This window comes from Leptidea sinapis, chromosome 23 (assembly GCF_905404315.1).
Source record: "Leptidea sinapis chromosome 23, ilLepSina1.1, whole genome shotgun sequence".
Lineage (NCBI taxonomy): Eukaryota > Metazoa > Arthropoda > Insecta > Lepidoptera > Pieridae > Leptidea > Leptidea sinapis.
Window position 1 is genome coordinate 5,840,633 of NC_066287.1, and position 23,597 is coordinate 5,864,229.

General features: G+C 36.5%; 1 protein-coding gene across 1 annotated transcript in view; it reads right to left on the reverse strand.

The window, feature by feature from the left end:
• LOC126971424 (uncharacterized) overlaps positions 1–23,597 on the reverse strand; it is a 113,445-nt gene that overhangs the window by 57,469 nt on the left and 32,379 nt on the right. The gene's annotated exons all lie outside the window — the stretch shown is intronic.

The window sequence follows — 23,597 nt, forward strand, 5'->3', positions numbered from 1 at the left end:
TTGTTGGCTTTACTTTATGAAACTGTTTTTGGTCCGATATCATATATCTTTGTAAGTTATAACTTAAGTTTTGTAGTTTTTATTATTATACGCCTAAAGCTACTAATAAACTAATACAATCCTATTAATGAAGATTAGAGAAGAATTAAAATATATTTATTTGCCATTTGGAGTGGATACCATAACATAATATGCCATATTATAACAACACTTAGTAAACGCCATGAAGGGTCACAAATCAGTGAAAACCTCATTCAAATCAGTCAACAGACAAATCGACAAACAAACAATGAACAATATTTTTAGACTCGGCCACATAAGTACTTATCTTAGATAATTAATACGTCTAGATAGAGTCTCTTGCTGTTAAACAACAGATAAAAGCAGACCAGAAATATTAGTCTAGTGTGCTTCACAAGCTACGTCTTACACTCGCGATTTGTATGACACTTTGTGTTACTGTGCGTGAATTGGTCTTTATAGAGGTTAGTTCTAAACTCAATTTTTTTCGACGTTTTCACAGCTGTCACAGTCTATTTAGACGTATAAATGATCTAAGGTACCTATGTAGGTTGTAATTATTTTTTAAATCATTATATATATATATATACATAAGAGATCTCACCGATGATTGACTCATCACTAAATCTCAGAAACTAAAAAGCCTACAAGATTGGAATTTGGAAGGTAGGTTCTTTCTAGGACGTAGGTGTCAGCTAAGAAACGGATTTGAGAAACACTTCCCCTAAGGGGGTGAAAGGGGGGGGGGACAAGGTTCTATGAAAGTCCTATGTTTTTGAAGTTAGAGATGTGAAAATCGACATTTTCGCTAGTATTTAATATAGCAACATTTACTTGACAAAAGCAAAATACTCCTGCTAATTCTCAACCCACTTCTATTTTGTTTTTAATGGTTCTCTTTTTCATTAGTATAATATCATTGAAAACTTTTATGAATACATTCCACCCTACAGTTAAAGTGAGGGATGAAATTTCAAATACCTCGATGGCTTCGCCAGGAGTGAAAGGATTTTAATTAGTTAGTTAAATTAAAAAAAAAGTATTTGAATAACAATTTTCTATTTTCGTGAGTTTGAATTTTGTTACTTCGGGCATTTCAAGTTGTACGGAACCTTTTTTTTTATGAAAATAAGGAACGAGCCGATCAGGACGTCCAACTGATGATGGCAACTGATGTGCCCTGCCAATTTCAATGCTCAGGATTCTTGAAAAACCCCAAAAAGACACCTTGAGACATAAGATGTTAAGTCTCATTTGCCCAGTAATTTCACAAGCTACGGCGCCCTTCAGACCGAAACACAGTAATGCTTACACATAACTGCTTCACGGCAGAAATAGGCGCCGTTGTGGTACCATAATCTAGCCGGTATCCTGTGCAAAGGAGCCTCCCACTAGTAGAACGGTAGTGGCACCTACTGCTTCTAAGGCCAATTATATTTCATGATTGTATCTTTGCATTTTTTTTTCTTAGGATTCTTACTTTAGGCTTATGGCAGGTGAATATAAATTCTAGCTTTCAACAGTTCCTCTTCGTATAAAGTTTAATACTATCCGAGAATTTACTCTCCGCCGTGAGCGATATTTGCCTAAAAATAACCAAAATAGATTTTTCTTATATATTCAAAAGTAAGTCATAAAACCTGTTTAAAGTTTATTTTTACAATTATAATGCGATTTGTTTGTTTATTATATTTCACACCCTTAAATTAAAGATAGGTCTCCGCTGCGCTCCAACTAGATTCCGCAAGCATAGTCGTAAAGTGCGTCAACTAATACTACGCCCAAGTGCGCGTACTCGAGCCAGTATAAAAAAACTGTTAAACTTACTTTTGTATAATAAAATTTAAAACAATTCATAAATAATTTCATTTACTAATCTGCCAAATGTTTATTCGTCTATATGTAGATTTAGAATTGGTCTCCGGTACACTCCAACTAGATACCGTAGGCGTAGTCGCAATGTACGACAACTAATACTGTGCACATGTGGGCGTACTCGAGCCAGTCTCGAACAATGTTTGACAGATGTTTTGTTAAACTTTGCTAATATATGAAACTAAAATTCCGGGTTGCGTAGTAAAACTTTTTAAAAATAATACTACAAGAAATAAGAAAGACACTGGGATCACATTATCATCAGTAAGTATTTTGTATTTTATTAATTTCAATGTAAAATAGCACGAAGCGTATGTTACAAAATTTGAAAGATGCCATTGAGTGTCAAGTTGCCACGCTAGCAAGCATCTAATAGTTACCATTATAAAAAAGCCGTTGTTATTAGATAGTGCGGTATCTAGTTGGAGCGCAGCGGAGACCAATCCAAAATCTAAGCTTCACCTTTATTACTGAACTCTCATCATAATATTATTCAAACATATTGTCCGGAGTACATCTCGTGTGATATTTTTTATTGTTCCCGAGGGTGCCTTATAGGTTTTGTAAGTTACTTTGAACATAAATTCTCATTTTTTAAGTACCCGTTCTAAACAATGTTTTAAAGAAAATGTGCTATCCACAATTACAAAATATTTAAGATGCATCTTTCTATTAGTTGGAATATTCATAATTATATTGCACGTACAAAACAAAGTAATGTCGAATCACTTAAAAATATGCTTCAAAATTAAAAGCCGTATGACATGAAAGGTTTTGTTTAAGAGGAAAAAGAAACGAAAATGTCTAGGAGCCGACCTACTTTCTAGAGTTGTTTGAAAAATCAAGTTTCACTGTGACTGGACTAGACATCGCCCCATAATATACAGTTAACGTGGATTCACTCTTTAATGTTTATTTAACTACTTATTTAACCTAATTACAAACTGTAGGAACGATGTAAGCTACTGTGTTTCGGTCTGAAAGGCGCCGTAGCTTGTGAAATTACTGGGCAAATGAGACTTCACATCTTATGTCTCAAGGTGACGAGCGCAGTTGTAGTGGCAATCAGAAGTTTTGGGGATTTTCAAGAATCCTGAGAGGCACTGCATTGTAATGGAGAGGGCGTATCAACTACCATTAGCTGAAAGTCCTGCTCGTCTTGTGCCTTATTTTCATAAAAAAAGTCAGTTTGAATATAAATTCTCATTTTTAAGTGCCGTTTCTAAACAATATTTAAAAGAAAATGTGCTATCCACAAATCTATAGTTAACACTAGCTGACCCGACAGACGTTGTTCTGTTCATAATAAAAAAAAACTCTTGCGGATGGAATTTTGGAAAATCCGTTCTTAGCTGACCTCTACTCGGTGAAAAGAATATTCCTACCAAATTTCAAGTCTTTAGCTCTAATGGTTCCACAGATATCGTGATGAGTGACTATATACGTGGAAATCTATATAAGATATATATATAAATGTATCTTTCTATTTGTTGATATATTCATAATTATATTGCACGTACAAAACAAAGTAATGTCGAATCACTTAAAAATATGCTTCAAAATTAAAAGCCGTATGACATGAAAGGTTTTGTTTAAGAGGAAAAAGAAACGAAAATGTCTAGGAGCCGACCTACTTTCTAGAGTTGTTTGAAAAATCAAGTTTCACTGTGACTGGACTAGACATCGCCCCATAATATACAGTTAACTTGGATTCACTCTTTAATGTTTATTTAACTACTTATTTAACCTAATTACAAACTTTATGAGCGATGTAGGTGACACATATAATATTGACACACTTTTTACACAAATTATCTTGCCCCAAGTTAAGCATCTATAGCCTGTTTTATGGGTTACAAGACAATGATATATTTAATACAATATACTTACTTAAATATACATAAATACATTTAAATATCCATGACTCGGAAACAAACATCCATAAATAAATAAAGAAAATAAATAAATAAATCCTTTATTTTGCTAGAAAACATGTAACAATGGGTGTAAATAGTTTTAATGTATCAATGTTATCGGCCATATCTGGCATGGAAAATTATTATTAACAAAATTCTAGTTATTATTATAATTGATTAACAAACTCTATATTTTAAGCACTTAGGTTAATTTAAATTATAATTATTATTTTTAAATGTCATTATTTAAAGACTAGAATTAATATATATTTTAAAGTTACTTTAATTTAACCTAATGTGTCAACATTTCATTTATGGAATAAAAACATTTATCTATAAGCCATGTAAAAAGATCCTTTTTAAATCTTTGGACGGGTAATACGCGTAAGCTTGGAGGGAGTTTATTAAATATTTTTATACACATGACATAGCTACATTTTCCGTAGGATGCATTATGAAATTTGTGTGCAATCACCAGTCTGTCACCGTTTCTTGCTTTTGTAAATAAATGGTCATGTTGTTTGACAAAGATACATATTTCGTATATATACATACAGGGAAATGGAAGAATACGTAATTCTTTAAACAGGTTCACACGAATCTAAGTAAAAAGCTCCTGTCATAGCTCTTAAGCATCTCTTTTGGGCTATGAAAGCCCTATTAGCCTCGCTAGAGTTTCCCCACAAGATGAGTCCATATCGAAGTACTGATGCGACATAACCATGATAAGCTGCCAGGACTGTACTTGGTAAAGCCGTTTTACGCAATCTATATAACACATAAACATATCTATCGATTTTTAGGCATACCATGTCTACATGCTCTTTCCATTTTAGATTTTTATCTAGAAGCACTCCTAAAAATTTAACATGCAGAGCTTCTTCTATTTGGGTATTTGTATAATATATCTTAAGGCTATAGTTATTAGAGCGGTTACTTAAAATTTGCCACTGTATAAATTTCATTATTAATTTCACTTTCATAAATATCAATCTCATTATTATTATTACATGTCATAATTATTGATATGTCATCGGCGAATAAATAACAGTCATTTTTTGTCACACTAGGCAGGTCATTAATATAAATTAAAAATAATAATGGTCCAAGGACGCTTCCTTGCGGAACACCAAATCTATTTAATTTAAAGTTTGATTGTTGGGCAATTATGGTAGCCTTTTCGTCGATAGAATTGATCTCCACACATTGCTTACGGTCTTTTAAGTAAGACTCATCCAGTTAAGAGCTGGTCCTCTAACGCCATTTTGCTCCATCTTATTCATCATATAAATGCTTGCACCTACCGGGATTCGAACCCGGGACCTCTAGCTTAGTAGGTAGGATCACTAACCACTCGGCTATACAGATCGTCAATCAAAACATATGTCTCCTACATCGCTCGTATATAGTATTTATATTTTTGAGTTTATAATATGTATGTAGAGGACGAGTGTAAAAGTTGTATGTAATACTAATAAATAAAACACGCACAGTTATTACTTACTGTTGATACTGTACTGTAATATTACTGCTAAATATCGATGTGAATTAAGTATGGAAATTCGCAAAAAAATATGTCTGTGTACCAGAGTGCACAGTTAAGCAGTGAAACTGCTTTTTTTTACGAAAATTAGGGACGAGACGAGCAGGACGCTCAGCTGATGGATATCGTTACGCCTTACCCATTACAATGCAATGCAGCTCACGATTCTTGAAAATCCCAAAAATTCTGTGCGGCACTATAATTGCGCTCGTCACCTTGAGACATAAGATGTTAAGTCTCATTTGCCCAGTAATTTCACTAGTTACGGCGCCCTTCAGACCGAAACACAGTAATGTTTACACATTACTGCTTCATGGTAGAAATAGGCGCCGTTGTGGTACCCATAATCTAGCCGGCTTACTGTGCAAAGGAGCCTCCCACTGGTGAAACCCTCCCACTGCTTTACGACATATCATTTTTCTACTTTTTACAATTTCATAGAAATTGGGTAGATAAAGCTTAAGAAAAAGTGAGATTAACCTCAAACACAGTAGACATATGTACCTCAAACACAGTAGACATATGTACCTCAAATATATATTAATATCACACTCACGTATTAGATTTATCAACAACATATAATAACTCTCGCTTTTACTTAATTATCGCTTACAAACCACGGACTAGTAAAAAAAGAAGGACTCCGTGCCGTGATATTAGCAAGTGAAGCACCTTTATGCTAGTGTGTGTGCGGTTACGGGGGATACCAGTTACACAATTTTTTCTCCCTTTAATAATCATACATCCACAAATTCTTTTATAGTATTGTTTTTACACATTTTCACAACGCACGACGGCATTTTCAAAATATTTTATTGCGACACAAATTGTACTGTCACAGACGATGGTAAATCTCATAACGGCGGCCGATCGGCTTGTACTAGTGTAAGTGTGTGCGTGGGGCTATGTATTTACACGTTTACCGGCTTGTTTTGTTGCTTCACTGTTATGTAAGGTGATATGGAGTCCTTCTTTTTTTACTGGTCCGTGTCACAAACTAATATATTATTATTTACGTCACTATACTGAACTTTGATATAAAATTAATGTCGCGTAACCAAAAATTGTGACGACATTTATATAAAATTTCTCTCATACGTCGATAAGGAAGTTTCATTTCAATAATATAAATGCGAGAGTATTGGAGCATTACTGGAGAGTTCAAAATCCATTCAAAATCCGATCAATAATTGGACGTAATTCGAGGAAAACGTTCCAAACCGCAATCATGTCGAAATTGAGTTAAGAACACAAAACCAACCACGTGATTTATATTAACGGACTGACCAAAAATGGCAGCCATACTGTCACTGATGGATGATGGACAAGATGGACCGACGATCTGGTCAAGATCACCGGAGTACGTTGGATGAGGGCAGCGCAGGGCCGATCGTCGTGGAAATCTTTGGGGGAGACCTTTGTCCAGCAGTGGACGTCTTCTGGCTCATGATGATGATAATGATGAAACACGAATTCCTTAAAATGTAATGTTTGTGGCTTCGAGCGTTTTTCAGGATCTACTTCCAATTGTAATTATTTTTAAAAGGCATAAAAAGCGTAAAAGGCATTTATTTCCTCAAAATTGATTCCTTTAGAATTTTCATTTTTTTATGCCATTTTTAATATACTAGATACTACTACCGCTTCGGAAACAGATGGCGCTCTGAGAAAGAAGAAGCGGCGCGAGAAACTCTCCCAGCATTCTTTTTTTTGGTGCTCTTTTCAATAAAAATATTCATATTGTACTGTCATTGCTATTGCTATAAAATACATAATCATAATCTAGTCCCAGGCGGTCCGATTTAGATATTCAGGTGTGAAGTAGTAGGATTTACGACAGAGCCATTTTTTAATAAAATATTTAAATTTATTTATAAACAATGCCTGAACAGTGGCTGGGACTTTATTATAAAAGCGTATACTTTTACCATTAAAGCTATGTATTATGTATCTTATTCGTCAATCGATCTCGAGTCTGCACTTCAGAATATTGAATATCTTATATCTTTAAACGAGCAATTCTTGTATATATTTATATATATATATAATCTGAATCTCGGAAACGGCTCCAACGATTTTCATAAAATTAAGTATGAAGGGGATTTCGGGGGTGATAAATCGATCTAGCTAGGTTTCAATTAAAAAAAATGGTTTTATCCATGTTTGAATGAGAAACAGCTACAATAACATTAGAATACAAAGGTAAATTTCGCCACTATATACAAGACTATTATAGCTCAGATGGGACATTGGGTGATCCGGAAAGCAGAAGACCCCGGTTCGAAAAGTTTTATTTTTGTTCAAGTTTTGTATATTCTTAAAAATCCGAGCAAGGCTCGGTCGTCCGGATATTAATAATAATATAAGAAACGGTTCTCAGTCATATTCACAATAATACCAAGCTAACAACACCACGGTAAAAGCTGTATATTTCGGATTCTCATTTTAATTTGTATGAAATGAAATCGGCCGTCAAAGATATGTCACACAGTTTGTATTTCAAATATTTATTGCAATAGGGAGGTATATATCATTAAAATTTGTGTGAATAGCGAGGGCAAGAGAGAGAACAACACGGGCCATAGAAACGATCGACTCTTCAGTTTTGGGTCGAGTGGTCGGGCAAATATAGCATCCAGACTCAGAAATGTGATTACAATTACACGTATAAGGCTCAATAGAAGTTAAAATGCCAGTAAGAATAAAATTTATCAGTATGTAGTGGGCTCATCACCGTTCGTCTACGGCCGTTTTCAGGAACGTATCTCTAGTTACGTATATATTGCTGTCACCGTTTAGTGACAATTTCTTATCTATCCATATTTATGTCCAATAGTTATATTATTAGTTATAGTCCAATGCTATCTGTAGATAATTTATTGAAATGTAAGTATGGGTAAAAGGATAGATTTGTCTACCTCTAGTAATTTAAACTAAGGATAGATAGGTTATTGTAAACGGCCGCTAATATATAATGCTATTGATCGATAGCTTGACGCTAGAAATGTGCCTATTTAATGTGTACTTTACTGTAAAGTACACATTAAATAGGCACATTGTACCTAATAGAAATAATTAATGTATTTTTCTGACAGAGCTCACTAATTCTAGACCACCCTAATAACATTTATTTTAAGTCGTATCCAAGTCACTGCTGCGGTGGACTTGTAACACATTAATAAATTAGTTTATGTACATCACGATCTACTCTTACTTACTGATTTGGTATCTAATTATACGTATTCTCAGGGCTAAGGCATGGTATCCACCAAACCAGAGAGGAGAGGAGATGTATTTTGATAACCAATCAGATTTCGTTATTTCCACATCTCCTCTCCGCTTAGATTCGGTGGAAATGGATCAAGCAGAGAGGAGAATAGATGTCTCATTTGTCTATAGAATTTTGTGCTTTTGAGCGAAGATGCTTGTAGGCGGGTGGCCGAGCGGCCCACTCTCGCTTGCCCCTGGTCCCCTGGTTCCCCGCTGCCTGGTCCCCGCGCCTCACACACCCGAAAGCGTTGTTATAAGCACATCTCAAAATATCTCCTCTCCGCTTTGGTGGAAATAACCCGACAGTTTCGCGGCTATCTCCTCTCCTCTCCGCTTTGGTGCATACCTGGCATTACACGCGCGTAAAATCTGGCGCCATTTCCACGGTAATTAGCTGTTTAATTCTAAGTATAAAGTCGATGACCAATCTGACCAGGCCTCGTATGATGACGCAAAGATTTAGTAAACCGACTTAGGGAATCAATCAAAGTTATAAATCTTAGATGTACTTACTAGCTTACACATTTAACTCCAATTTCTTATATATATTTTTTTGATTGATGATTGAGTTAGCAATTATTGTATTAATTCGTTTTATTTTTCTCTTAGTCTACGGCACCAGAGTTGTGGCGTTAAATAAAATCAGGGCTCAAAACCAACCCAATTGAAAAATCAAACAATTTAAGCCAAGTTTTTGCCGAGGTTTTTTCACTAGATTCAGGGGATTTTTCTGTGGTATGATACTACTTTAAATCGAACCAAATTTCTCGGATCATAATCGACAGTATATTAGTAGACGTCAGTGGGAAGCTCCTTTGCAAATTAAGCCAGCTAGATTATGGGTAGATTAAGGGTATTTCTGCCGTGAACCAGTAATGTGTAAGCATGAATATGTTTCGGTCTGAAGGGCGTCATAGCTGTAGTGAAATTACTGGGCAAATGTGACTTAGCACCTGTTAGCGCAATTGTAGTCACGCTCAGATTTTTTTTGGTTTTTCAAGAATCCTCAACGGCACTGTATTGTAATGGGCAAGGCGTATCAATTACCATCAGCTGAACGTCCTGCTAGTCTCGTCTCCTTATTTTCATTTAAAAAAATGGAATTTTAACAATACATATAAATATAAATTATATGTTAGTACATTGATCACCAAGGGCAGAGAGTTAGCGATTCATAACCAGGGTGCAACTTGTACGTGCCAGACGAAGTATTAATATTCAAAGCATAAAGAAAACAAATGAAGATCGCGTTAGAAAAAGATTTTCATGTAACAAGTCCGTCCGCTACGTCACATTACCAACGTATTGTCATTATAATTGCACGTTCAGCCCGAAGGAGTATACATGATGTCCCAAAGTTATGGGCCATGAAGGGAAAGTACCTTAAATATCGAAGATAGGTAATTTTACTGAAAGAAGACTTTATGTTATTTTTAAAAGTTAGTAATTCTGCATTCAAAGATTTTCTACAAATTACTTGCCTCGTCTGGGAATCGAACCGACTTAAATGTAAGTGTCCCATAACTTTGGGACAATTACATTTACAATTATATTTACAATACTGCGACCACATAAAACTAAAACTATCATTACGTGGAAGCGTACCAAGAATACTGGCAGCATTACCGCGTTGGATAGCAAGACTGATCCGTTGACCGAAATAGCTGCCAGCGCTTGGGTTTCCAGTAGCCTTATTGAGGCGCGAAGATAGTATTTTGAACATTCTCCGCGCCTCTGGGCCCCACGGGCCAAGTGTCTCGACACCAAACGGCACAAAGATGTATGACTCACTGAGACCAACATATTTGCGACGCTTGCTGTCTTCGGCAGTCGAAGCAGCAACGCCAGCACCAACTGACGTAACTTGGACATGAGAAGGAGCCAGAGTGTCGACGCAAGTAGCGTCCCACACCAGCGCCCTTCCCCGTGCCCAAGCCACCAGTGTCATTCCATCAGGACGCTTGCCATCGCGGCGGGTAATACATTTAGCTCTAAAACAGCTGGTATATTAAGAGCGGCAAAGGCCCTGCTGATGACTTCATTAATGCTGGCGTGACGATTGATACGGCCTGCCGATTTTAGGCAGGATAACCCGTGGCGTCCAAGAGCATCTACCTGAAATGATAAAATATATATATTTATATGATATTGATCATATAAATGATCTTTATATGATATTGATCATATAAATGATCTTTATATGATCAATATCAGATAAAGGAGGCTCACTATGTTTGAAGTTTGAAGCGACGGGAGGGCAATAGTTAGAACCGTTAACTCACAATTCGTTCCTCCTCTTTGACAAGAGCATATGGGCCGCCAGCTGACCCAAATGTATTACTCCTCTTCTTTAAATGTACGACCGTGTGTCACTTGTTGGTGAGTTCACCTAATGGTGAGTGATACTTCTGCCTGTTATAATTCAATGGCACCCAGAATTCTTGATTTAACCCAAAAGATGTCCCATAAGTAGTAAGTAATGCCCAGTAATATCATTAGGTACAGCGCGCTTATAACCAAAACATAAAATTCCACAGTTACTGCTTAGAAAAACCGCTGTGGTATCCTGTTCAAAGAAGCGATCGTCTAAACGAATAAAAACAAAATACTGATAAAGTAACTACATTGTGAACGTTCATTGGCATTTCATTCACCAAAAGGCCCAACGGAAGACCAGTGTTGGTTTTCACACCAGCAAACAAATTCAGCAGAATTGGGACCATTTTTGTCACATATAGGTATACTAGCTGACCCGGCAAACGTTGTTTTGCCATATAAATTATTTTTAGAGTTAGACCGTTTCTTGGACATTGCAACATTACTTTATTTTTCTAAAATAAACGAAGCCTAAGTTACTCCACATTACATCAGCTACCTGCCAATAAATGACAGACAGACAGAAAGACTCTATAATATAAATACTAAAAATATTAAATACTGAATCATCAATATTTAATATTTTTGAGCTAAAGTTAAAATTTAAATTGCAATAGTTTTTTTTTTTAATGAATATAAGGGACGAGACAAACAGGACGTTCAGCTGATGGTAATTGATACGCCCTACCTATTACAATGCAGTGCCACTCAGGATTCTTGAGATATCCTACAATTCAGAGCGGCACTACAATAGCGCTCGTCACCTTGAGACATTAGATGTAAAGTCTCATTTACCCAGTAATTTCACTAGCTACGGCGCCCTTCAGGCCGAAACACAGTAATGTTTACACATTACTGCTTCAAGGCAGAAATAGACGCCGTTGTGGTACCCATAATCTAGTCGGCTTCCTGTGCAAAGGAGCCTCCCACTGGTAAAGTACATGTACAGTACCATGCGTATGGAAATGCATAATATGCATGCATTTAATAATATATATATCCTTCTCTACTCAATATATTCTTGATGATGAATTATTATAATATCTACCTTAGCAAATTATCCAAAAACTGTGATAACCATAATGTTAACACCAGCAACAAACATAAACTTGTTATGCCTACTACTCGGTTAAGGCAAGTTTGTAAGTCGTTGTTGGGCGATGTACATTGTACATGTGTACATGCACTGATAACGATTACAGATAATGCACAAAAAGACTCTTAACAGTAAATATAAAAGAATTGGTTATCGTGTAAAAATGAAATTTAACAGTGCAATAAACCAACGTTCACAAACATGGTGTAAGTATTGTTCTTATTTCCTTAGTTTGTTATTGTTTGAAGTAAAAATAACTACGTTAAAAAAACCGACTTCGAAAACTGAAAAGTATAAAATAACTTAATAAAGATTTAATTTAATACACCTCTAATACAAATCTTATACCTCTAATATTAATAAATTACTATTATTTGTTCGTTTGTTAGCTATGAATGACAGGTAACCTAAGACCCACTTATCGGCAAATGCGTTAATAATAATAATATATCATCAATCTAAATGAAAACTCCTTAAAAATCAGTACACAATCTATAAAAACATCATCCACGTAAACATAAATATTTAATTTTTTTTTTTATATGAGAGGGGGCAAACGGCCAAGAGGCTCACGGGATGGGGAGAGGTGAGGCAACCGCCCATGGACATCCGCAACAACAGGTGTGTCGAGAAATGCGTTGCTGGCCTTTAAGGTGGGAGTATGCTTTTTTCTTGAAGGTCCCTAAGTCGTATCTGTTCGGGAAGACCGCTGCCGGTAGTTGATTCCACAAAGTGGCTGTGCGAGGCAAGAAATTTCGAAGAAAACGCGCGGTTGTGGAATGCCAGACGTCTACGTGATGCGGATGGTACTTTGCACGTAATGTCCGATGGTGGAATTCGGCCGCTGGAATCAACCCGAACAGCTCCTCTGAGCACTCCCCGTGATAAATGCGGTAGAAGATGCAGAGAGAACCCACATCTCTACGCAATGCTAGAGAATCAAGCCGATCGGAGATGACTTGATCGTCGATGATTCGTCGATGAAAATGAAAACTACTGGGCCAAACTATGTCAAATTTTTATGGGACCAAATGGCAAACATTTCGCATCAAACAAAAGAAGAATCACGACAGTTGGATCATAAATCTCAGCGTAATAGGTGTACATACATAAAAAAACCAATCGAATTGAGAACCTCCTCCTTTTCGAAGTCGGTTAAAATTGGTACATCATTGATATTATTAATGGGTTGTCACTCACCATCGACTGACTGCAAGTGTGAGACATAGCAAGGTAGAAGACAATATCTCAGCAGAGTAAGTCTCGTGTTCCGGAACGGCTCTCAATACGTAATCGTTACCGCGTGTGTTCTGTTCATATTATCATAAAGACGGAAACAAAATACGCTTAATTACGAATTACTTTTGAAAATGAAAAATGAAATTTATTTATTGCGTCGAATACAGTAAACATTTTGGATCTTATATTTGGTGAAGTGTCTTCTATTCGGCTAATTTAAGTAAGCAGACAAAAAGTTTACTTAAAATTTAAAAAATCCTTAACACTATAAAGAATTTTGTCGATTAACCATTTATACAGGAGTCCAGTAAATCATTTCTGTGGTAAGTTTTTTTTTATGGAATAGGAGGACAAACGAGCGTACGGGTCACCTGGTGTTAAGTGATCACCGCCGCCCACATTCTCTTAAAACACCAGAGGAATCACAAGAGCGTTCCAGGCCTTTAAGGAAGGTGTACGCGCTTTTTTTAAAGGTACCCATGTCGTATCGTCCCGGCAACACCGCACAAGGAAGCTCATTCCACAGCGTTGTAGTACGCGGAAGAAAGCTCCTTGAAAACCGCCACACATCCAGATGGTGGGGATGATATCTTAACTTGTGGCGAGTCGTGGGAAGGTGGAACACTCCCCGTGATAAATGCGGTTGAAGACACACAATGAACCGACGTCTCTACGCAACGCCAAGTGATCCAGCCGTTTGCAGAGCACTGGGTCCTCGACAATTCGAGCTGCTCTGCGTTGCACGCGGTCAACTGGATCAGCAATACCCCATGTGTGGCCGGACCTGCGCTTTGTAGAGCGCTAGAATGTGGGCCGGCTTGAAGTATTTCCGTGCTCTATAGGTCGGCTCAACTCTGCGTATACAACGAATACATTTTTTGAGCAACAAATGATTGATGTACTCCTGTGCCATTTCACAAGATGCGAAGACCGTATCTGAGTAGTGACGCAACATATGTATGATACGCCATTTAAGATAACTTATTAGAAGCCATTATCTTTAGTCTTCTAAGGACATACAAAAATCTATACATTTTAGAGCCCCTTAGACACCTTCTGGAAAACGAGCCTGACACTTAATAGAGTGGCAAAGCATCTCTAATACCTTTAGATCCGCACTTGCCACATTCAATATATAACCTCAAAAAAGGATTTATACGAAAGACTAGATGGTATGTTCAATAGACTGCCCTGAATAAGCGAATTAAAAAAAAAGGTTTGCAACATCGAAGAAATAAGAATACGTTATCGAATAACACAAATTGAATTATAAATAATAGCATCAAAATCATTTAATCACATTTCCAACGTAAAATATATCCATAAATTCCTAGAAACACAGCACGTACCAAAAAGGAAATTTCAACATCAATGTAACTTAAAGTTAAAAATGTTGCCAGTTTCCCACGTTGCGACGTTTTCAACTTTTAATAATTTACGTCGGATTTCATGAGCGTGAAAGCATAACAAGATCTGAGTATCTTTATGATATAAAAACTAATAAGCCTTATAATTTAATATAACTGCACATTTTATGTTTACTCTTACATGTAGTAAGGAGTGGAATCTTTTAGCAGTTTTGTAGTTAATTATAAATATATTATTAGTTATTTATGCAACTGTTGTGTAATAAGGGGTATTAAAACACGAATGTGGGTATCACATGAGTGTTTTAATACCTAATTATCAACAGTTGCATAGAAGACTTTATCTACACCCATAATATGAATCCTCTAAAAGATTCTGAAACAGTTAGCTTACTGCTAACATTAAAACAGCCAGTCCTAGTAGTAACGTAATATCATCCATTACTGATTATATACAAATAAACTATGTATGAATGTAATAATTATTTATTTTAGTACTAATTTACGTTGCAGCGTTTAAAATATCTGGCGGTGTGCTATCAAAACTTGAATCGCTCATTTTTGGTAAACACAACAATAAAATATCGAAAAAAAATGGCGGGAATTCGAATATCCGGCGCGCGACGGTTTGGTAAACGAAAATGTTCTTTTTTTGAAATTCATGCAGATACCACGCATCGAGCAATAAGAACGTGGCTGTCTGCTGAAACTCTTTGCGCATGAAGGGATCGAAAAAAAACAAAGGAGTGTTGTTATAAAATTCAGTACAACATTACAACACTCGTTTGGATGATGTATTGGTTATTAGGACATTGGGTGTTTTAATATTGGCAATAAGCTAACTGTTTCAGAATCTTTAATAGAGGATTTAAAGCATGGGTGTAGATAAAATATAATAAAAAATGCTGTGTTTATAATTCACTTTTATGAATTATTTCATCTTAAAACCAATATAGGAAGTTAGGATATCTTCTCCACCATCTGGATGTGTGGCGGTCCTCCACTCTCTTCCACGTACAACCAAGCTTTGGAATTATTCTTCCTTGTGCGGTGTTTCCGGGACGATACGACATGGGTTCGAAAAGAAGCGCGTACAGCTTTCTAAAAGGTCGGCAACGCTCCTGTATCCCTCTAGTGTTGCAAGAGTATGTGGTAATCACTTAACATAAGGTGACCCGTTCACTATTTCGTCCTCTTTTTCCATAATTAAAAGGACAGTTGGATGACGGGTGCAGACCGGTATGATCGTGTATATATCGCATTACGGTACGCCTTGCACGTCACTTTTATATGATACTTATCATTTTTATTCGTAGCAAATTATACAAAATAGACAAATAAAATTTGAAAAACAAAATTTTATGAACGATGCGCGACTCGAGCCCATGACCTCTGGCGTCCCGTGCCATTGCTCTAACCAACTAAGCTAACCGTTCGAGTGACGTATCGTCATAAAGTGAGGGTTATCACTTTAAAAACATAAAAAATTTATTATACAAAAGACCTCTTAAAGCACTGTCATAGATAAAGTAATTATAAACGAACAAAGTTTGAACATCTATTTCATCCAATTAACCCAAAGAGCATTAGCACTTACATGATTTAAAAACACATTTCAAACAGCTATCCAGTCGTTAGTAGAATGGGTAGCTGACTTCAAGTAAAAACATCAATTTTAAAGTTTATGTGATAAGAATGGAGGTTGTAAAACTTGAACTGCAAATTTTACAACTTATTCTCTTTAATTGCTTTTATCACATCATACACGATGAACGTACAGGCTGTAATATAATTTATTACAACAGTTATACAATGTTTGAAGTGAAAACTTGGTCCAGCGAGCTATGTGTTTTACCAAGGAGCCCCCGTTTGCCCAGGATGCCGGCTAGATAATGGGTACACAACGACGCCTATTTCTGCCGTGAAGCAGTAATGTGTAAACATTACTGTGTTTCGGTCTGAAGGGCGCTGTAGCTAGTCAAATTACTGGGCAAATGAGACTTAACATCTTATTTCTCAAGGTGACGAGTGCATCTGGAGTACCGCTCAGAATTTTTGGACTTTTGAAGAATCCTGAGCGGCACTGCATTGTAATGGGTAGGGCGTATCAATTACCATCAGCTCAACTTCCTGTTCGTCTAGTCCCTTAACTTCATTAAAAAAACACCCACCCACTATTTTGAACACAGATTTGGCGCTCATCTTATGCTTGAAAGTGTTAACTTCTTTTGGCGATTTTTGTAAACAGACCGAGCTACACACGTTTGTATACCTATCTGTAGCACACATCACAAAACGACCTACGGCGTAGTGAAATTCTACTGCTACTCCCACTAATTCGATAATTTTAACGCCAATCGTATTTACAACGCTAATTAAGTGAAAAGCACTTTTACGCTCAGCACATACTATGAAGGTACTGTTATATCAGATTGCTACGAGGCTCCAGATCGTAAGCATGAGGCGAAGCGGAGGACCGCAGTACACCTTAGTAGTCGAAATGTTATTTCTCTTGAGTGAGAAAAAGTGATTTCTGATAATCAAATACAGAAAAAAAAGTTTAAAATGTTAGGAAAGCACGTTACAATATATAATACAATATTTCAATTATGTCAAAGGTTACGTATAGGTTGCCTGAAAGATTTGAGCTTTCAGTTACATTAAGTAGAACTAGCTGACCCGACAGACGTTGTTCTGTTCATAATAAGAAAAAACTCTTGCGGATGGAATTTTGGTAAATCCGTTCTTAGCTGACCTCTACTCGGTGAAAAGAATATTCCTACCAAATTTCAAGTCTTTAGCTCTAATTGTTCCAGAGATATCGTGATGAGTGACTATATACGTGGAAATCACTTATATATATATATGTATTAATAATATTTTTATGTGAAACAAAGTTTGTACACAGCCTGCTTACAGAGCATAGTGCGATAATTTAGCCATGTTGCATGCAGAGGAGTCGACAACCTTGAGCGTTTGATGGTGACGGAGAAAATAGAGGGTAAAAGACCTAGAGGCTGACTAGAATCCTAAACGGTAATCGGATAGAATTTCTGAAAACCTGAAGATTCCATAAGCACCGCATAGAAGATGGGGATGGAGGGAAACCGATAGAGACCGCTCGATGACCGTATATGTGTCGCAATCAGCGAGGATAGGACTAAGAAGGAGAAGAAGTGAAATTAAATATAAAAATGTTATATTAAGTAGAGGCATATTAGTATTGTATCAATTTACATATTTCGAATTACACCGATTCTTGCCGCCGAATTCCACCTTCGCACGAGACGCCACAAATTAGGATATCATCCCCACCATCTGGATGTGTGGCGGTCCTCCACAGCGCTGTTTTCAAGGAGCTTTCTTCCTCGTACTACAAAGCTGTGGGATCAGCTTCCTTGTACGGTATTTCTGAGACGATACAACACAGGGACAAAAAAAGCGCGTAGATCGTCCTTAAAGGCCGGCAACGGTCCTGTGATTCCACTGGTGTTGCAAGAGAATGTGGGTGGCGGTAATTACTTAACACCAGGTAACCCGTACTCTCGTTTGTCCTCCTTTTCCATATAAAAAGGTATGGTTAGAGAATTGCATATATATCTATTGGATCACCAATCCAACTCCAACCAACTCCAATAGGCCAGTATTTATATTCCATATAATCTATTTTCGTTCGCGTCGTGTTATCAGCCATATAATCAATTGGGTGCGACGCTCATCGTCTGTTCCGCGTCATACTAACATTAATGCAATCAACTTACGCTATCAGCTAGCTCGGGATTCCTTCATTCCGTGATGGTATCGATCGGATATAAACTCATTCATTCACTCGTGCAATCTTATAAATAGATACGACGAGCATATTATGACCATATTTCTATTTTAAGACTGTTTTATTATTTATTGATCAATTGTTTGAAAAATGTAATGCTACATCAAAGTTTAAATTTAAAAAGAGTTTAAATTATTAAAACTTTTGTGTAACACATTATAAAATTTAATTATTTAAAACGGCTTTACTGACGTCGGTATCAACTCTGACAAATATAATTGGACAAGAATGTGGCGTATCAGACTTCATCAGTCAAATTCAATCAATGTAGGTTTCGTAAATAAAAAAATAACTATCACACGGTCTATATTAACAGTAAAGTATTTCCCTTCGTGAATACAGCCACGTATACCTTCCTTAAAGGCCGGCAACGCTCCTGTGAGTCCTCTGTTGTCGCAAGAGAATGTGGGCGGCGGTGATCACTTAATACCAGGTGACCCGTACGCTCGTTTGTCCTCCTTTTTCCATATCACACATAACCGAATGTACCTACTCAGCCTAAATAAATCACCCAATAAACACATCTACAACTATAATAGAATATAAATAAATAAGAAGAAAGCTAAAATTATTTGCAACGCTTCAGCAGTAATATGTTAAAATCTGCGGATACCGTGAAGGAGGCAGTTATCGTGAAGAGGTAAGACAAGGGGTGAGGGGCACAGAGGTCACGGATCAGCTGGGCGGGTGGCGGCCATATTGATTCCGAGTTGTTTGATCGGCATTCGGCGCCCGTCCGCTCGCGCACTACAGCGCCACAGATTAATTCCAGCACAACTTTTATGATTCAACACAAACAGTAACTCATGAACAATACTTTATATTAAAATACAGTCATGTGTAGAGATACGCCACCTGATTACTGAGCCAGTATTAAATCTGCTAAACTTTAATATTATTGAGTCTGTTTTCACAGAAATATCACATTGTCTGAGCTTAATTAAATTAGGTTGAAAATTAAATGACTCAGGTATGGAATGTTATAATAAGTACTTACTTAATTATTTATTTTATGTTATTATGAAATAATACTATTTTACTAGTTCTTTCTTTATACAGTAAGTAAGTAGTGAGTAATTCTATTTTTCTTTGATTTATTCAGGCTTTACATAGATGACACAAAGTCTATAGTAATTCTAATTTTACATTAACTAAGCCTTACTTATTTTTACTTACGGTCTAATATTTAATACTTTTCATTTAAAACTAATTCAGTATTTTATTATATTTTAAAATCGTTAATCAGAAATAAAATAGAATGGTATTATGATCTGTGTAATTTTCCATCGAAATCTACGGCAAATATGTTCAATATACTTTCATAAGTGGCCATTCCATTAAGGCGTGATATAATTATTCATAGACGAGTCTGAAGGGTTTTGTAATGAAAAGTAGGTTTTCGTTCGAGATCTGAACATAACAATAACAAAATTTGGCGCCACGAATTCTTTATAGTACTATTAAAATTAGTCCACTGCCGTAGTCAGTTGGATAATTGCATAAATGTACTAACAATGTCCACCATTAGCGTCGCATTGTATCCGTTTGCAATGAACAGTGTTTACGTTTCAATCATTTATTTTGCATTGCCATAAAATATACTTGCCAACTTTAATACTGTTGCATGACAAATATCGGAAATAAGATATACCTAGGCTATCAACTCGTTAAGTCATACATTTTCTTTTTTCATCTTCCTGTTGTCATCTGTATCAAAAAATCCAAATAGTTAGAGTTTTAACAACGGAGCTATAAAATAACATAGGTAAAAAAAAGTCACACGATTAACTCCTTCTTTTTAATTTAAGTCTGTTTAAAGTAACCTATACCTGTTTAAGTTTGTTGGATGTTCCTGGTGTTTTGGTCAATAAACTGCCAATGTAATTTTTGTAGTTCTGTAGAAATTGCATTTCTATTTTCATTACATGTGCTACATATTTTAGTTAGTTACCAGCCGGAGGCTCCTTTGCACTAGATTATGGGTACCACAGCGGCGCCTATTTCTGCCGTGAAGCAGTAATGTATAAGCATTATTGTCTTTCGGTCTGAAGGGCACATCTCCGGGAAAATGAGACTTAACATCTTATGTCTCAAGGTGACGAGCGTAATTGTAGGGCTGGTCAGAATTTTTGGGTTTTTCAAGAATCCTAAGCGGCACTGAATTGTAATGGGCAGGACGTATCAATTACCATCAGCTGAACGTTCTGCTCGTCTCGTCCCATATTTTCATGAAATATAAATAAAAATATTTTTGGTGCGCTAAGCATGATCAACACGCCATTTCACCCCATATGATATAAAAAAACAAGTGAAACAATATTTTACAAAATTCATTTTATTCACTGAATAGGGTCTTCTTTGTCAAAATAACATGAACCACTAATGTCGATAAAGTTTCTCTTAATTGCTCGAAGAAAACCACCGTGCGATGATGGCTCTGTCAACATGTCAGCTGTGTAAGTCAAAGAGGATGTAAGTACTACGTAATAAGAGGCGCGACTGCCTAAGTAAAAATTGGCTCATCAAACTTAGCCCCCCCACAAAAATATTTTTTCTATTTTTGAATTTTCAATATCGCATATCGTTAGTTCGTAGTTTGTTCTTAATTGTTCGCTATAAATAATTGTTTGTTCTTTTGTTGTTTATTAAAAAACAATTAATTAAAAACATACCCTTTAGTTAGCCCCCGCCCCCTGTTAATGGGGAAAAACGCCTACTATTTGGTTCTGGCACTCGCCGGCCGCTGCCGCGGCACGCTACGCTCGGCTCGTGCGTTGTTTTAACTGTTCTAACATAACCTAACCTAACCAATTTTAATGAATTGCAATTTTTTTTTAAATTAATAAATCGAGAACAAACAAATGTTTATAGAGAACAATCAAGAACAAATGGCGAACTAACGTTGTAATAAAAAAATCTGGGGGGCTAACTTTCTTGAGCTGTAATAATTGAAATTTAGTTCAGAATTAAACGTGTAGTGATTTGACATAAGTTTGAAATAGTAGAAATTACAGTATCGTGATTGGCTACGAAGTAAAATCCGGCTAAGTTTGAAAGCACACAGTTGCTTAGAATGTAGCGCATCTCCTTTTTTACAAGGTTATAGCCGTCATCTGTCAATCTGTCAATGACTGCACGTTTAACGGCCGTTCCCAATATTCTGTCTATCTCTTACTTGAGAAAAAAATCTTCACTATCGTTGACTTTTCTGTCCCAATAAACTCACCTTATCCGTACACGCTCTCTGTCAATGGGTCGACGTATAAGCTTACCAGCGATAGAAGTTTCTATGGAAATTGCAATTCACGCATCCCATATAAGGCGATATGAATGACTTATCGGGTATATTGGGACAGCTTTAGCTAATTACTGACAGTAGAAGGTAGTAATTTATCTCTATCTGTAGATAGTTTATTGGGAACGGCCGTAATACAATCGAGTGAATCGATAGTTTCGCTAGACTGGTGTAAGTATTGTGACTTATGAGATTTTCAGCTTATGAGACACACCCGGCGACAGACAGATGAATGGTGCCAGGCTGTAGTATTAATAATATTATGGTTTCCTTTATGACCCTTCGTGTAGGGAGTTCTAGAAAGAGATCATTGTCACTTGGCCTCTGCATTTGTGGTAATCTTTAAACAGACTTAGCGAAGTGTCCTCATAAATGCTTGTTCACCTCAAAGTTCAACCACAAAGAAAGAGTTTAAATGATACTTGATCCATGGCTTTGTAAGTTCAAAGTATAGTCAAATAACTAACGTATAATCTAGTGTTACTAATTTTAAAAGTTCTTTGTTATAACTTATGGGAGAATCTATTCTAAACGAACAAATGAAAAGTATAATTATCAGATACTATTTGATATTCTAAAGCGGAACAGGTTCAATAAATTAGTATAGTTAAATGACTTAATAATTAATAACGCAATTTATATAAATAATAATAAAATAAAACTTTAATAATCTAACAAAATTAATTAATTACAAATAAAAAATATCATTAAGCGATCTTAACGATCTATCGGCAGGTAAGGTGCCCATGAAGCTGGCAACGTTACCTCTTTGTATAGCCAAACTTATCCTTTGACAGAGGTACGTACCAGATCTTGGGTCACCTGTTAAATCGGCTAGACGCCTGGATAGCTCTTTTACGAGTTTTTGTGCCGATGAACCCCAAGGACCCATCGTCTCCACCCCAAAGGAAACAAATATGTATCCATCACCGAGTGATGCATATTTCCTCCGCTTTAGGTTTTCGGCAGATTCCGCCGCTGCACCTCCCGCTCTCGATGAATGTTCAATATGAGAGGGGGCTAGTCGTAAGTAGTAATCCACACAAGTCACATCCCACACCAGTGGCTTTCCACGACTCCAAGGAATCAACGTCATGCCATCAGGCCTCTTACCATCATCACGTGAAATTCCATTCGGCTCTAGGATAGCCGGCACGTTGATGGTAGTTAAATTGTTTAAATAATACAAATCATATCAGAAAAGAAGTCACACTATGTCTTTTTAGATTCTATTTAAAAAAGACATACTTACGTCTTTTTCGGCTCATCTACGGCTCAGTCAAGTTACGCGGCAAAGCCTTAGGTTTTCAGTTAGTCTTATATAAGTCAAGTAAGTCATAAGAAAGATCGGTCCCTACTTCTTATCCATTATGATATTCAACATATACTGTAACCGCAATAGCTATTAAAACAAATATTTAGTATACGGGGGTGAAACTGCAGTACTAAGCATGTTAACATAATCCCAACTAATATTATAAATGTGAATGTAAGTTTGATTGTTACGCTTTCACGCCTGGGACTGATTTTGATGAAATTCAGTACACAGACAGACTAAAGCTTTGGAAAGGACAAAGGTTGCCTTAAATCGCGATATAAAGACTTGCAGGTGCTGAAACAGGATGGCACTTGATTAGACATAAATAAATTAGACAATAATAAATTTCGACCTGTGTGCGGATGAAATAGGGCATGATATTTCGTATGGAAGCCACGGTTTCACGTCTAGCTGTGATTTCGTATTTTATCATATCTTTATGATTTAGC